The sequence below is a fragment of the Siniperca chuatsi genome, linkage group LG21, assembly GCF_020085105.1.
Source record: "Siniperca chuatsi isolate FFG_IHB_CAS linkage group LG21, ASM2008510v1, whole genome shotgun sequence".
Lineage (NCBI taxonomy): Eukaryota > Metazoa > Chordata > Actinopteri > Centrarchiformes > Sinipercidae > Siniperca > Siniperca chuatsi.
Window position 1 is genome coordinate 8181800 of NC_058062.1, and position 15611 is coordinate 8197410.

Below are 15611 nucleotides of genomic sequence, written 5' to 3' on the forward strand. Positions count from 1 at the left end.
CTGTATTGTATTCTATAACAAAACCATAACAGTTCAACTCTACAGGATGCATGCTAAACAGGGAACAAAGCAACTGGGCTACAAGGAGCATTTATCCAAGGGACAGGAGCAAAATAGTAGTTTAATTTAATTCTATACGTTTGAAAGTAAGATACAACTTGGAATAACACCTGAAGGTTTAAATGCAATTTTCCAGACCATCACCTGACCATCAACTCGGCACGTTATTTTGGCCTCCGAGCCAAAGCATCTGCCAGCAATGTCTCTAGCTGCTGACTCATGACATGTCGAACTAAAGTGGGAGCTACTGTGCAGCCCTGAGCGTGACAGAAAGTTATGGAAAACTCACTAGTCAGATGGATTTAACAGGATTTCTGGGTGTCAACATCTTTGTGTTTATAACTTTATTAATATTTTATATTATATTCTCTTTTAGAGAATTGATAAAAATCTGTGATATGCCAGCTCTCCTTATCTTGGTCAATTACCTCACCATGCTCAGCCAAGGCTTCCCCACCAATTAACCTTTCCGAAAGTGACTGGAGCTAATTCAGTTATGCTCTACTGCAGGACCATGCTTCTGATTGACAGGTCAACCTGCCTCAATGTTCTGATTGACAAGCTGTGAACAGCAGAGCAGCCATTCCCTGTCTGACCCAATAGACTATCTGCCACATTTAGGGAGAGGACATTATCACTTTGAAATTATCCCCACAAAGAGGGCTGTGAGACAAGTTTAACTCAATTCATCTACATTTTGAAGAGGTAGCTTGGTTTCCAGAGAATTTTACAATTTTATCTTCTTACCAAGATTTACCCTAATTCAGTCAGGGCACTCGTGTCAAGGTTTTAATCATTTCTTGCAGCAATATGCATTTCGGTTTGGAAGTGTGGCTCCGCTAATGTGATGCTCTGGAACAAATCTGAGTAAGTTTGGCACAGACTGCCCCTATGCTCACACTCCCCCTGACAAAGCCTGAGATACTATTTAATGAACATGAACACATGTTAAAAACATTCAAACTTCATGTACAATTAAATGCTAATACAGGAGGAGGCTGGGAAGGTGGAGGGAGTTAAAATTTTGACAGCAGGCAGCATTGTGGCAGTGAAGATGCAGAGCTCAGCGTTGTTGTATGCAGACTGAGCTCCAAATGTTTATATGGACAGCCCATTGTGAGAGCCTGCCTGAACTACTGTGAGGCTCCATCCATATATGTCTGCATGTTTTTTTAAATGTATGCTGCACGTGTTTGAGTCACAACCACACAAAAACACGATTGAACCCATTTCATGAAGCAGTTTAAAACAATGGGAGTTGCCATTGAGGAAAACGTCTTCAATGTGTTGTCCATGCCAGCCAACTAAAATAAAATCTATATTTTATTTTCTATTCCCAGATTTCAATAATGTTATAATAATACTATAGCTCACCTGATTAAAACATAAAGTCACTGCACTCTGTTTCTACTTGTTGCTTTGTATCTGTAATTCTGTATGTATACAATATGTTAAACAGATTATTGGGAGAATGAGGTTGCAGATGCCTAATTGGTCTACCCATAAGAATAAATTATGTCAAGTTTTCCCTCATTGTTTAATTTTTCTTTCCAGGTCCAGACATATAAACACAAATAAATAAAACATAAATTTAACACTAAAAGATCATTCAGGAGCTTCTCTAAAAAGTTTTCCATTAGAAAACATGTGACTTTATGAATACACAGATTTCAGCATGTACTTTAGTTAAACCAGACATTAATCTTTGGAGAAGTTCAGTGGCGTATTTCCTTACTTTGGAAGGACCTGCCAGCTACAAATCCTATTGACATATTCTGGAGAAAGCTCAATATTTGACAAGATTTATCTTTAAACGGCAGAGTTAAAAATGTGTCTACAAATTTGGACTCTGGGTAAATTGATCAAACTGTAAATTTACCAAGAAGCCAAACAAACCGAAGATATAGCTGTTTGAACACTTTTTTGGCTATATAATTCCTCTCAATGGCACACTGGCCAAGTGTACGTCTTCAAGTGTATAAAAATCCATCAAAGCAACATGTTTTTGCTAGTACTTCTATTCTTGTGTGCACTGACGTAAAGGTGAGCTGCTGTAACAAAAGAGTTTTCCCTGGGGGATCAATAAAGTATTTCTAATAAAGTATTTCTGATATTCAAATATCTAGTGTATCATAGCAATAATGATAACCTCTAGTTCATGAATAGGCTTGTATTGAGGAGGTGAACAGAGCAGTTACCGGAAACTGCTTTTTTTTCTTTTTTCTTTTTTTTTTAGCAGAAAGCAGTTTCAGTGCTTCAGCACTACCTGCAATTGATTATAGGTGAAGACTGTGGTGTGGTTTTAGCCTCCAATGCATGACAGCCACTTGCCAACTAATGATGGTTAGCAATAATAGCAGTTAAAAGCAGCAACAACCTAAACGGAAAATATGACTCAAGGATATAGGTGGTGAATGGTGCCAAGGACGGATTATGAGACAATGCGCCCCAGACCACAGAAATGTAAAAGGCCCGCCGCCTCTCCTACATAAGACCCAAACTGAAATCAGCCACTTTGTTTGCAGTCGTTTTGTCTCTTTGTGGTCATTTTGCATTTCATTGCAGTTGTTTTGCATCTCTTTGTAGTCGTTTGGCATCTTTTTGCAGTTGTTTTACGGCTCTCTGTGGTCATTTCACATCTCTGTGTAGTCATTTTGCATCTCTGTAGTCGTTTGGCATCTTTTTGCAGTTGTTTTGCGGCTCTCTGTGGTCGTTTTGCGTCTGTGGTCATTTTGTGTCTCTGTAGTCATTTTGCATCTCTGTAGTCGTTTTGCGGCTCTCTGTGGTCGTTTTGCGTCTGTGGTCATTTTGTGTCTCTGTAGTCATTTTGCATCTTTTTGTAGTCGTTTTGTGTCTCTTTGTAGTTAGTTTGAGTATCTTTGTGGTCATTTGATTGACTTTTAGACAACAAATGTCAAACAGTCACTTCAAATAGAGGCTCTGGCCCAGGTGCCACATGACCTTTTGGGCCCCTGTGCCTGTGCCCAGTAGGCCCCTTCAGTAATCCATCCATGGGTGGTGCATTTAAGCTTGTGGTCAGTGACAGCACATAGAAGCAGCAGTAGCAAAGATTCATGAAGCAGGAATTTTAATACATTAGTCTGTTATGTGAATGTGTGTGTAGGTGGGTAGTTGGTGCTCAGGGAGATCAGCTGATGATCATCTGATTTGAGGGGAATAATGACTTCCTCTCTGAACCTACAGTATGAGCTCCTTTTTACAGGACCCAAGAGGAGTATTATAGTTGGACAAGGTGACAGGGAAAAAAAAACCAATCAGTGTTAGAAAAGTCCAGCTTTCCTGGTGCTGCAATTTGTTCCATCTATGATGAGTGTAGGAATGAAAGGAAACATGGGGGAGGCAAATGGAAACAACCACCTTGTGGTAAAACTGTCTCTGCCTTGAAACAAACATTATTGTTTCTGACAGAGCAAATTCTCTCAGGCTCAATAAGGGGCAGAGGATGCAACAGAGAGCTCGTGCTTGACTATCAAAGGAGTGAAAGGTTTTTTGGAGAAGGAGATCTCAATATGAAATGACAGGTATACCACTGGGAGGACTTTAATCCCAGTTTGGTTGGAGGATGCAACAAATAAATGCTTTAAATGCTAATGGACGTTAGTGGAGATAAATGGACATAAAATGCTCTGATAACATTGTGTCAGAATTTGCATTTTTATTGCTGTTGTCCATTTGAATTTACTTCCTCAAACGCACATTGGAAAAAAGAGTATTTGCTTTGCGGATTTAAAAAAAGAAGCAACTGTTGCTTCACAAAGTAAAAATATTATAGTACCTATACAGTAAACAGCGGTTAAAATCACCTTGTCCTTGAGTAGCTGTCACGTTAGGGATGCCCAGATCGATCGGCAAATGTTCAGTAAAAATATGCGATCGGGAGATTGAGATTAATGCTTTGATGAACTGATCGATGACGCAAAAAACTTGAGCCAGTTCTCAGCTGAGTTGGTGTCATTGTTGTATGCTAACTAACCGAAAGGAGCACTTCACCTCCAAAATGATTTGTATATCAGTTACTCACCCGGTGGTGCCTTGAATTCCTGAAGATTTTTTTGCTTGCATGCCGATGCCTCCATGTGAATGTAGAATTAAGCTAAAAACATGGCATCCAGATTTATTGAAGTTGATGGCGCTCTGGTTTTTAAAACAGCAAAACTATATCAAAACATCCATTTAAAAATGCTCACACAACTCGTGCAGTATAATCCAAGTCTCAAGGCGCAACATTAATGCTTGCCTGCTTGCCCAGGGCAAGTAAAGGCTGTGTTCGGGCAAGTGGACTGCCTCATGCAGTTGTTCAATCGGGCAAGTGAAAAATAAATGTGAAGTCTTTATCCATCTTTGTGTTGAAAACAGTTCTGTTGCTAATGGTTTGACTCGAAGAACAAGTGAGAGCCGCCACTCAGCGACAGACTTGTTCAGCAAGCTAACTTAACCCAGTAGCACAGAAAGGCCAGTGATGGCAGAGAGAGGCAGTAGGGATCTAACTTGGTGAATTCAGGGTTCATTTCAATGTCAAGCCCTGCAGTTATATGCTCAAAACTTCCAAAAAACCTTGCTAATGAAATAATTTCTGGCGGAAAGCCCTGAAGGCATACTAGTACTACACACCTGTGGTAAAACACTTTCGGGCATGCAGCTGAGAGCAACAACCGCGTGCGTGTGTCTAGTGTAGTGTAGTCATTAAATGTCATCTGTGTCATAACCTACTAAGGAAGGCAATTCTCATTCTACAACCAAGTCGAAAGGTCATATGACAAGATATATTAGATAGTGGACAGATGCCTTATGTGCTGTGATGAATCATTTGGCAGATGGAAGCGTTCTTCTTTTACCAAGTTACCTGTTGGAATGACTGCTTTCAGCCAGGCCACAAAATTTGAAAGACACTGTGCAAAAGTAAAAGCAAGGTTACTTGCTTGAAAGTTACTGTAGCAAATGGTACATAGTCATAAAAGTCATTAAAAAAAGAGGTGAATCAAATACCCAGGTTCAGAAAAATAGTGAACTTATGAAAAAAATGAGAAAAATAATACTGGCTAATATGATATGATTAGATCATTGATAACTTTCGATGATAAAAATTTTACACTGTGTCAAATTTCTAAATAAAATTTTCAAATATATCAAGAATATGCCAAAAAAAAGTTAAGTTAAATGAAAGAAAACATTAAGATGTTGTATATCAACCTTTTTTTGTCTGATATACCTCCAAAGACATGTCAGATGAACTCACTCATCATGTTTCAAATATGTTAACCATTTATCAGTTGCTTTTAGCTTACTATATTAACCATTTATACAATACTTTTAGCTAATTATTTCAGCTGTTTATCCATTACTTTTAGCTATCTATTTCAACTTTAGCTAGAATTTTAGCTAGCCTTCTCTTGCTAAGTAGTTTTTGCGCATAGCTGTTTGAGTATGTGGATCTTTTTTTAAAATCATAATGTCAGTTTTATTAAATTAGTTGAGCTACCCTACAATCTTTCCCTGTACCCCCTTGCAACTTCAGAAGTAGCCCTCTGGGGTACAAGTACACCTGGTTGGGAGTCACTGTAAAAACCTTTTTCACCGGAAAACCTTAACACATATGCATCATATTTTTCTATACACTAACATACATGCATGTCAAGATTGAGAACATGGATAGATATTGGCAAGACACTATACCATAATTTACAAGAATTTTTAAAAAAATAGAATATACTGTATTTTTGATGTATTGTCTTTGTACACACACTCTGTGGAAATAAATTTGTGATTTGCAGGCATTACTTCTTTTGTCGTTGCTGTTTTCCAATGGCCTTAACACCTACATGTGAAATTACGCTCCTAGCATTGATAATTTTTGTGGCTAAAGCAGCAGTTTTGTTTGTGTTCATGTCAGTTTCTTTATTGTTAGACACAGTAACTTCGCCCTTGTAGACATTATGTTACTGTACAGGGAAGTCAGTGGTCTTTATTCATGAACCACCCACAGCTGTGTGTATACAGGTATCAGGGTATTACAGTCTGTCTATTACAGCTGTTGATTTACTGAAGGTGAATTATTAAGTAAATGCAGCTGCTGTACAGTAAACCTGGACACACATGCATCTTGATCGCACGCAGTTGGATAAATGAAACTTCGGCAGCATTATTGACTAATTTACTCATATCACTCATCACCAGTGTACTGCTTTCATATAGTAGATTTATTACACCTTCAACTAGGTTTTCAAAATAAACTGGATAAGTGATTCTTTGTCGGGACTGTGCCACAATCCTGACACAAGTTGGACAGTCAGACACTGATACTAATCTATAATCCATTTTGAGATGCAGCTTTAGTGCTATCTTTCTGAAGGGATAAGAGAATAAAGAAGCACAGTGGTAATGAAAAACATAAATCAATCCTGAAATGGTGAGGTCACTTCCTGCTAAATAAAAATAACCAAACATAGCAGGTTAGGATAAAAATTATAGATGATAATTCTTTACTGTCATTAAAAAGTAATGGCAAATAAGGAGTGAAATAACATTGTAGGACATGAGTCAGAGAGATTAAAAGCTAATAAAAAGAGTATCTGCGAAAGGTTTATCAAATGATGCTGTGACAAAATGATGTGACAGTTTTCTCATTTGAGTAGCCTGCTATCGCATCTCCTGCAATCTTGTTATATTTCAGACCAAAGAAAACTTCTTAAGAAAATCACTATACAAGAATGACAGTGCCATAGGAAGCTTATGTACCTGAGATAGTTTTCATATCAGTTTTAGCTCCTTATTATAAACAGTGAGTCACATACCTTTACTTAAAGGTGGGGTATGCGATTCTAATCCTATGCAGGTCTTTTTGTCAAATTCAGCGAATATCTCCTCACAGTCCGCTAGCTGTCCGTTCAGTGTGAGCGCTGAAAAAAACCCTCCGGTGTTTGTACACAGCCTTGCCTCTGTGAATGGGAAACAAACAAAGTGGCTCGGACTGAGCCACACAGCACTATTCCTGCCATGATTTGTGTGTCAGGTAACGTTAAATGACTTGTCCACAGACATTCAGCTTACTTTCTAGTTTGCCAAGACATGCTGTTGTTGTTAGCTATAGTAGCAGGAGAGTTGTGAGTATCGCTGTCTGGAGCTGCTTTGCTGGCTCTGGGAAACCGTCTCGTCCTCTCTGGCTGTAGGGACAGTTTGCTAAACCACAACATAGCTAACGTTAGTTACAGTACTTCCTGTGTTGTTGTTCACTCTATATCATGTCATGTCATGGTATTGGATTTCTCCAGAATCGCATACCCCACCTTTAATGCAAGGAGGTGAACAATTGATTGGCACAGATAATATGTGCTCATCAAATGTCTATAAAGACTAATTTACCACAATATTTTATTCTGTTATATTCATAATCTTTATTAACTATTATCTAGTAGTTTATAGGGTTAAAAACAAAGCATATTGGATAATGTCTTACAAAAGAAATTAAAAAGTAAAAACAAAAATGAAAGACAGCTTTTGACAAGACAAAACATAAAAGCAGTTGGCCAGTGATCTGTCTGGTGACAGGTGAGTGGCCTCGGGTTTTTAATCCTTCTCTGTAGATGATAAACCAAAAGCCTCAATTATCTCCTTTTTCCTCACTCAAGAACACTAAAGTCTAAATCTGTGTTTTAAAACAACACGTGCAGTAAACATGGAGGTTCTATGTTTTATTGCATTAATTTAAAATTCTACAATTCCGATACAGACAAGAGGCTTTGTCTTCTGTAGTCTGACTGAATGAATGGCATGCAGTAAGAGAGAAGAATTGAGGTGTCATGATTTGAGAAACATCCCCTGTCCCCCTCTGTGAAAGGTGCCACAGCACTTTATCAGTGATGTGGAAAAAAATGTCTGTCAAAACTGCGTAACCCTGTTTTAATCTTCATCCATTTTCTCCATGATTGCCTTTCTCATTGCTAAGTCACCACTTGGCTGGCTGCATGTGCAAGTGAAGTCTTTATTAACAAAATATAGGATTTGATTAAATTAATGGAGATGACATTATAAGAACTAGCCCTGTGTTGACTGTGGTCCCATAAGACAATCACAGGAGTCTAATTGTGGCTTATTTTACATGTATTCATTGTATAGATACTTTGTGGGATGTAATTTCTCTTTAATGTAACCATAATGATCTGTTTGGGGTTCTGGCGAATGCAGGTCCTCTTCAACAGCTCAAAAAATATACTTAGTATTGTTTTATCACCTTGATACTTGACATGACTTTTCCTGATTTTATGAGAATTGCTGAAGTGATGACTTTAGAAGTCTGCAACAGATAATGAAGCATTACTTCTCTTTGGCATCTCAGAGATCCACACAGCAGTGCCCCTCCTAAATCCTAAATTTGTGTATTTGAATTTGTCTTTGTCTGAATGTGTAGGATAACATACTGTACATTTCTTTGCCTGTGAATGACTTTTTGGTGAACAAAAGGAATATTTGTTCATGCATACAGTAGCTCATATATGTGTCAAGTCCTCTTCTTGTTCAATTTCCCAAAGTACACACGGACAACTCAAATTTTTTGGCTTTGTCAGTTGATCAGTAAATTAGGTTGTAAACCTTTAAAGACAGAGAAACAAAAGTTACCATTTTGACTAAACATTTTCAAATGTTTTAGTAAAGTTTTAACATTTAACATAATTTTAACATTTTTAACTTGTACTATCCTTTTGTATCTTATGCATTTACATTTTTTCAAACTCAAAATAAAATTTAGCACAAACTCATTTAAACACAAAATCAATGAAGTCAATGCTGCAGTGTGTTTCTTAGCCAATCTACACAGCAGTTAAACATACTTGTCCAATTAAACAGCATTTCAAACATCATAAAATTAAATAAAACATTTCACCGACCATTGGCGTCTTGGGATTGAACCATAGAGTGAACTTGGAGTGTCTTCTCTCTGATGTTTCTTTGTTTAAATGAATGATAACCTCCATGTTTTTACAGGTGCTTTCAATCAGTGACAATGACTGATCTGGTCATAAGCAGCCAGTTTGCTGCTGCTGGTGCACTCTGGGAAGTGTAGTTCTTTTAGACCTACTCCTGAGATTTAGCTCAACAATATGAAACATGAAATAGTTCATTTTTGGTTTAATAATAATGCTTTACGGTCATTTCTGTATTTTCCCACCTTCATCAAATCTGCAAGCTCAGTTTGTGGCAAGTGGAATGGTTACCACTTGAATACTTTTCTACATATTAGGTTTTAATAAGGTTAGAGTAAAAGCAAAAATAAATGTTAAAAACATTGATTATGCAATTATTATTATTTTCACACATACAGTAGTGGGGTCTGTGAGGCCCCAAACAATGGGGAAGTAAAGCCAATGTAAACAAAACTCAAGGGTTAAGCATTTAACCACAAGAAAAGTTTATCATACAGACATCTAAACCACTTTAAGCACTTTATTTCACAAATAACACTGAGGTTTGAACCCTAACTAACACAAAGGGACTTGAGCATGCACAGGGAGTTTGCTGAGGGCATGTTTGGTCTGATTTGGATCCACTCATCTTTTACAGGGCAAAGCCTTTAATCTTACGGTGACCGTATTTCTGATAGATGTAGCTCTCATCAAGAAATTAATGGACTGAGGGAGCATCAAGTGGGTAAAGTGATCACTAAAAATTACAGTACATTAGGACTGATGACAGCCCGGGCAAGGCAATTGGATGAGTTCAATTCTGGGAAACGCACCAATACAGAACCGCAACAGAACCACTGAGGAGGCACTATGTCAGATTTTCTTTTATTCTGATTAAGCACTGTAGTTCTCAGTAATAATGTAATCACATGAATCGTTAATCAAGAAGTGTAAACCAGCCATTTAGCCTTTTAAATATGGATCGTGCTGCCATGGCGAGTGTGGTATGTTGCATTGATCTTTCCTTAAAAGATCATAGTGGTTTTTATATAGTCATCATGTGTTACCAGCTTGACGTCCTAGTAACTAAGCCATCAATGCAGCTACATAAACCAATGCAATATTTATAACCAATTGTGTTTCCATCCTGAAGGCATTGATCATTTCATAGCACTGTTTGGGCACCAACAAACACCACTGCAGCCAACATGCACATTGCAGCCAGCGTGAGGTATAACAGGCCAAAGTGAGATCAATGCACTGAGCAAACGATGAGGAAGGGTTAAATTCCTTTGATGAAGAGGAAGTCCAATAATTGCCAACCATACGGATGTTTTATAATCACTTTATGTGACCAATTCCCTCTGGATCCATGTCTCTCACAGGTTAATCCATGATGCTCTTTATGGTAATCCATTCAAATAACTCTTCTCTAGTGCCATCAATTAGGAATCCAGATTGATAGATGAGCTGGCACTATGCCATGTCAACCATTAAACTGATTTTATAGGTAAAGGTGGAAAAACACAGAAGTGATGGAGGGAATTAGTGACAGACCATAGAAAATCACAGTTGCTCCAATGGTAACAAACAATTCTATCATTAGGAACATACAGTAGTGTTTATTTACAATAACATTTGGCCTCATGCAAGAACTCGTATTACAGATTTGTTCTTAAGTGGCACGTACATGTGATTTAGGATAATTTGTGGCATTCACCAGTTTTCTCATAATTTGAATGTTCTAAAATATTATCTCGTCTAATATCTCCATGCCTGTCCTTGACTGCCTACATTTGTCCGCTTTGCTTTAGAAAGACGTTTTTTAGCATCTAACTTTATTTCAAACCCTTCCCTCTTTCTTTTGTCACAATACAACGCTGCTCTGATGACATGTCACTGGTATCTGTACTATTAATGTTTGTTTAAATTGTTTCGGGTCCTCTAACACCACTACTTATACTACTACATTTTTTATGTTTTAGTCTGCTGATTTCTGACAACAGGACCTGATACTTCTTCTTTTTACTCTTAACATTTTTATGAGAGAAACTTGCCCACAAATGGAGCGGAACACTTAGCCTTATTTGGCAAATTTTAGGAGCATCAATTATGGCAAATAAGTTGAAATCTCATGAACACACACCTCATGAACAGGTGACAATCATCAGGCTGAAATAAGCAATTTACGTCAAGTTTGTGCAGTTTAGAGAGTGCAGTGAATCAAACACCTCAGAAGAAAGTAAGAGCGATGTAGGACAAGAGTACAAAAATGTTCCTGCATTAGGTCTAATATTTCTTAAAGTGGGCAGGACTTGTCCTCCCATTGCGCATATTGCAGATCCTGTACAAATCAGTGAAGTAAAAGCACATATCTCTGCAGGGAAACTAGAAAATATAGGCCCCCCTAAAAGAATATTGGTCTAGACACTCTTTTAAAAAATAATATAATTAAACTGGGAGTTTTGTGGTCCCTCTCCAGCTCTGGGCTCTGGCAAATCTGTGGGACTTGTCGCTAACTTTCAGCTCAACAGCAATGGCACTACATCTTCAGTTTTAATGACAGTGGTTAAAACCTATTTAATGGGTTGTCAAACTTGTTTTAGGATGGCAGTTGGCTCATTGTGCTTCTAATGCATAATATGGTTTCATATTTATACCCTACGAATTGGTATAGAAATATTTCTGGACAGTGCGACATAAGAAAAAATCCCTTTGGCCATACTTGAAAGGCAGCGAGGATTAAATCAAAGTCATTCAATTGATCCAGCACTCAAACACATATTTGATGTGTCCAATGGGGATTTGTTGTTTGGAGTCTGTCCATGCATGCATTACCTTATATGATTAACAAGAATATATTAAAAGGATGATATATACAAAGACCCATTGTATCTCAACTTCTAGTTTCAATAAAAATGCCATAAATAACTCCTCTCATTTGAAACAAAAACTGAAAATTATGTAACCATGAAAGCCAAAGACCTGAAACACAAACCCTTTTAAAGAAATACATCAAAAAATATAATAAAGAGGATTTTTTTGGTTAGTGATGACACTAAAACAGCAGATTCATTATCCATTCAAGTGCTTTCTGGCAGATTTCATACACTGAATGTCTTGTTGAAAGCTAATTTAGATGATGATACATGAACCACTGAATACATTATCTGTAGTTTGAGAAACTGTTTTCAAACAAGTCTTTATTATTTCTACATAGCTTTGTTTCTACACCATAATAATTATTATCATTCCTCTCAAGGGCCCTAACCATTTTGAGATTGCATCTCTCTGGTGTAGTTTCATTTTTGTTTAATGGGCACTGGGACTGGGGCATTATTCGAGTCAAGTATTAGTTTGAAATTATTTTTTTAAAAAGACCAAAAGTTTATAGCTACACTATCAATCCCATAAAATTGAATTGCTCATTTCACCCCAGAAAATAAAGTTGTTGGATGGATACAAAATAAAGAGACAGCATTAGTTTTTTAGATCTTTACCCCAACTGCGAGGAAATGCCATGTTTTTACTTAAATCACCTGTACGTAATCAGTCTCAGCTGGTCTTTGTCAGCCACTCAGGCTCAGCTGTGCTTTAAACTGCAATGGAGCAATCTTTGCATGAACTAAAGTATTGGACGAGTGGATTTTTTTAGCTGCTGTGAATTTAATTTAAATAAGCTGTAGGACTGAATATTCAAAGATTACAAATTACTTTTTTTCTTCTTGTGCTTTTTATTTAATTTAAAAGGAAATAAACACAAGATATCAGGGCAGTGCTCCCTTATACTATAGTTGTTACAGCAATGTTAATACTACTTGTCACCCATCTTCCATTCTGGTGTTTTAGAGTGTCTTCCTTATTGTAGCTGAAGGTCAAGTGTTACATTTAGAACCAACTCTACTGCTGCTGACATGTACCTTAATGAAGCCATAGGGCACCACCCATCTGCTCTGCTTTACATGACAGACTAGCTGAGTAACTTAGTGAGTCAGTTAAATAGAAAGGTTGTGCAGGTTATGAAAATGTATTATGAAAGTGAGTCAATGATGATTCAAATTTTAAGACCAAGTTCCTTTTGTGAATGATCTCTTAATTACATGTAGCACTACAAGAATTGCTCAGTGTGCACATGATCTTCCTGTCACTGCACACATATCAGCCAATGAAAGCACTCATTTGTGGCTCGGTCACTGGTGGAAAGAGAAAGAGACAGAATCTGTCTGTATCTCTAAAAGACATTTAAAATGATCATACGTTAGGTAGTATATGTAAGCTTAAATTTTAGTTCACATTTATGTTGTCACCGATAAACATGTTTCTCCTCATCATGAAACAGAGACATATTAGGAGTTTATAGTCCAAAGCACAATAGAGGCGTAACCATTTGATCATATGGTAAAACAACTGCTGTTAATTGTCTGGTAAAAATCACAATTCATTATGTACTTATTAATAATTGATGTACTGTTTTGGTGCAGGTTTCTCTTTTTTTCACCATTATTGGGGCATTAAACTGTGGTGGTTTTTATTTATTTTAATAATTCATGTTTAGCTAGTGAATAAATAATTTCAAAGAAAGATTAGGGATGTTAGGTCGAGGAAAAATATAATTTTTAACACAGTAATTGTTATAAAGATTAAAGTCATTTGTTCTCTGATGGGGTGGTTGGAGGTGGGTTAAAAATAGAACAAAACAAAAAATCCTAGACATTTATTGACATTTTTTGTAAGATTTCATAAAGCATTAGCCCATTATAAGACTCCACATTGGGGCGGCAGTAGCTCAGTCTGTAGGGACTTGGGAACCGGAGGGTAGCTAGTTCAGCTAGGACCACAGTATGGAGTGAGGACTGGTAACTGTAGAGAAGGTGCCCTTAAGGAAGGCACAAAACCCTTAACTACTCCCATTTTTATGTCTATAAGCCCAGTGTGTGGTTGTATGTGTGTAAAAACCTGAGTGAAAAAAGAATTTCTCCGTGGGGATTAATAAAGTAAATCTTCAGATCTTCATTGCCTTCTAAATCCTATACTAAGCATTTTAGTTTCCGGTGCTGACATGCTAATGTAAATGAAAAAGCAGAGGTTGAAACAGGGAAACCTGAAAACAACAGTAATCCACAGAGCAATATTCATACTGTCCACGCTCAGGATGACATGTCCTTTGAGTGACTAGTCTTTGGCACTGTACTGTACTTGTCATGTGTATTGACCACTGGATTAGCAGTGGATTCTCTGTTATCCTCTTAGGGGGCATTTGCTCATGCAGAGGCGCAATTGACTCAAGCTACAAGCGAATGTACCAAATACCTGCACTTACCTCTGTAATCTAGGTTGAAGTCCTCAGTGTGAGAGAGCATCCCTGGTTTCCTCCAACAGTGCAGATGTTCACTGATTTCTCTTCTTGAACTCTGAGGAAAAAATAAATGATAGAGAGATATTAATGTAATTTCCTATTGTTTTTGAGCAACTTAGTATGAGTGAATGGATTTTGTATGTTGACCTGTGTGTCGTGTACTTAACATTAACATTTCATATAACATGAAAATATTTAAGTCAACATGGTAAATCCAATCCTTGGAGGCCATTCTTAATGGGGCATGTAATAAAAAGCTGCTTGTTCAGAGGATAACCTTCTTTTGGCATTGCAGTTTCCGAAATGAATTCAGCAGCACGAATGTTATTTTTTCTCTCCTTTTTTTTTTCAAGAATCTGAACCACCTCATTAACCTTATCTAACAAGCACAAGCTAATGAAATCCTCTGTTTCAGTTTCCGGTCTTGCCAAAGTTAGTTTTACTAATTAATCAAATATCAGTTCCCCCCTATCATCTTAATGACTCTCCGTAAAGTGAATGAGAATGTGCTGCACACACCACCCATGGGGAGGCTGCATGGGCACATTTTCATGCATTTTTATTGGAAGTTAAAATAAAGAGAAAGAGAAGCTTTGTACTAAAGGGAGAGATGGATGTTTTGTATTCACTACAATAAGTGTAAATAGAAATGAGACATGATTTCTTCATCTTTTATCTGTGCTTCATCTTTGCTTTTATGTTTCTGTTTACCGAGTCTCTACAGCATGCAGCGATTTTCCCACCTACATACATATTAATATCTGCATAAGACAAGCTCGATATTACTGCACAATCAGTATTCATGTTACTCCTCTTGCTCTAATGAAACAATTCTGTGTTCTCATCCCTTGTGATTCAGAGTGTATGACATGCTGTATCAGATGAAAAGCACAGGCAAAATTCAATCTCCAACAATCAGTAATGGAAATCTGCAAAATGGCTAGATTTTCAGTAAATGAGAGGACAATAGATAATGCAATTCAATTAGCTGCTAAGGCTGCTATTTGCATCCCAGTGAAAGGGGTGATAGTTAAAGTGGCCCAAGGCAGCTGCCTTTCAGCAAAGGCCCGTGACAACACAAAAAGCAGCGGAACCAAGAAAAAAGGGGAGTTTGGGAGTCTTCAGCGGTATTCTTTTAATTACTCATCATAATGACTCCATTTAGCTGTTCAATGACCCATTTTATGGCATTGAGTGGGCATGGGAAGCTCTCTGTCCTTGGCAGGGTCAGTCCTGCAGCTGCCCGTGCCTACCATGCTTCAACCAAGAGGGAAGTT

The 15611-nt window shown here is 37.5% G+C and overlaps 1 protein-coding gene and 1 long non-coding RNA gene across 2 annotated transcripts in view; one reads left to right on the forward strand and one right to left on the reverse strand.

Annotated features, from left to right (window-relative positions):
• The window catches only part of LOC122868381, a 117735-nt gene that overhangs the window by 85172 nt on the left and 16952 nt on the right, over positions 1-15611 (forward strand). The gene's annotated exons all lie outside the window — the stretch shown is intronic.
• The window catches only part of elfn1a (extracellular leucine-rich repeat and fibronectin type III domain containing 1a), a 75934-nt gene that overhangs the window by 14135 nt on the left and 46188 nt on the right, over positions 1-15611 (reverse strand). The window contains exon 2 of the mRNA XM_044180241.1: positions 14299-14389. The gene's annotated coding sequence lies outside the window, so the exon portion shown is untranslated. The remainder of the gene's footprint in view (positions 1-14298; positions 14390-15611) is intronic.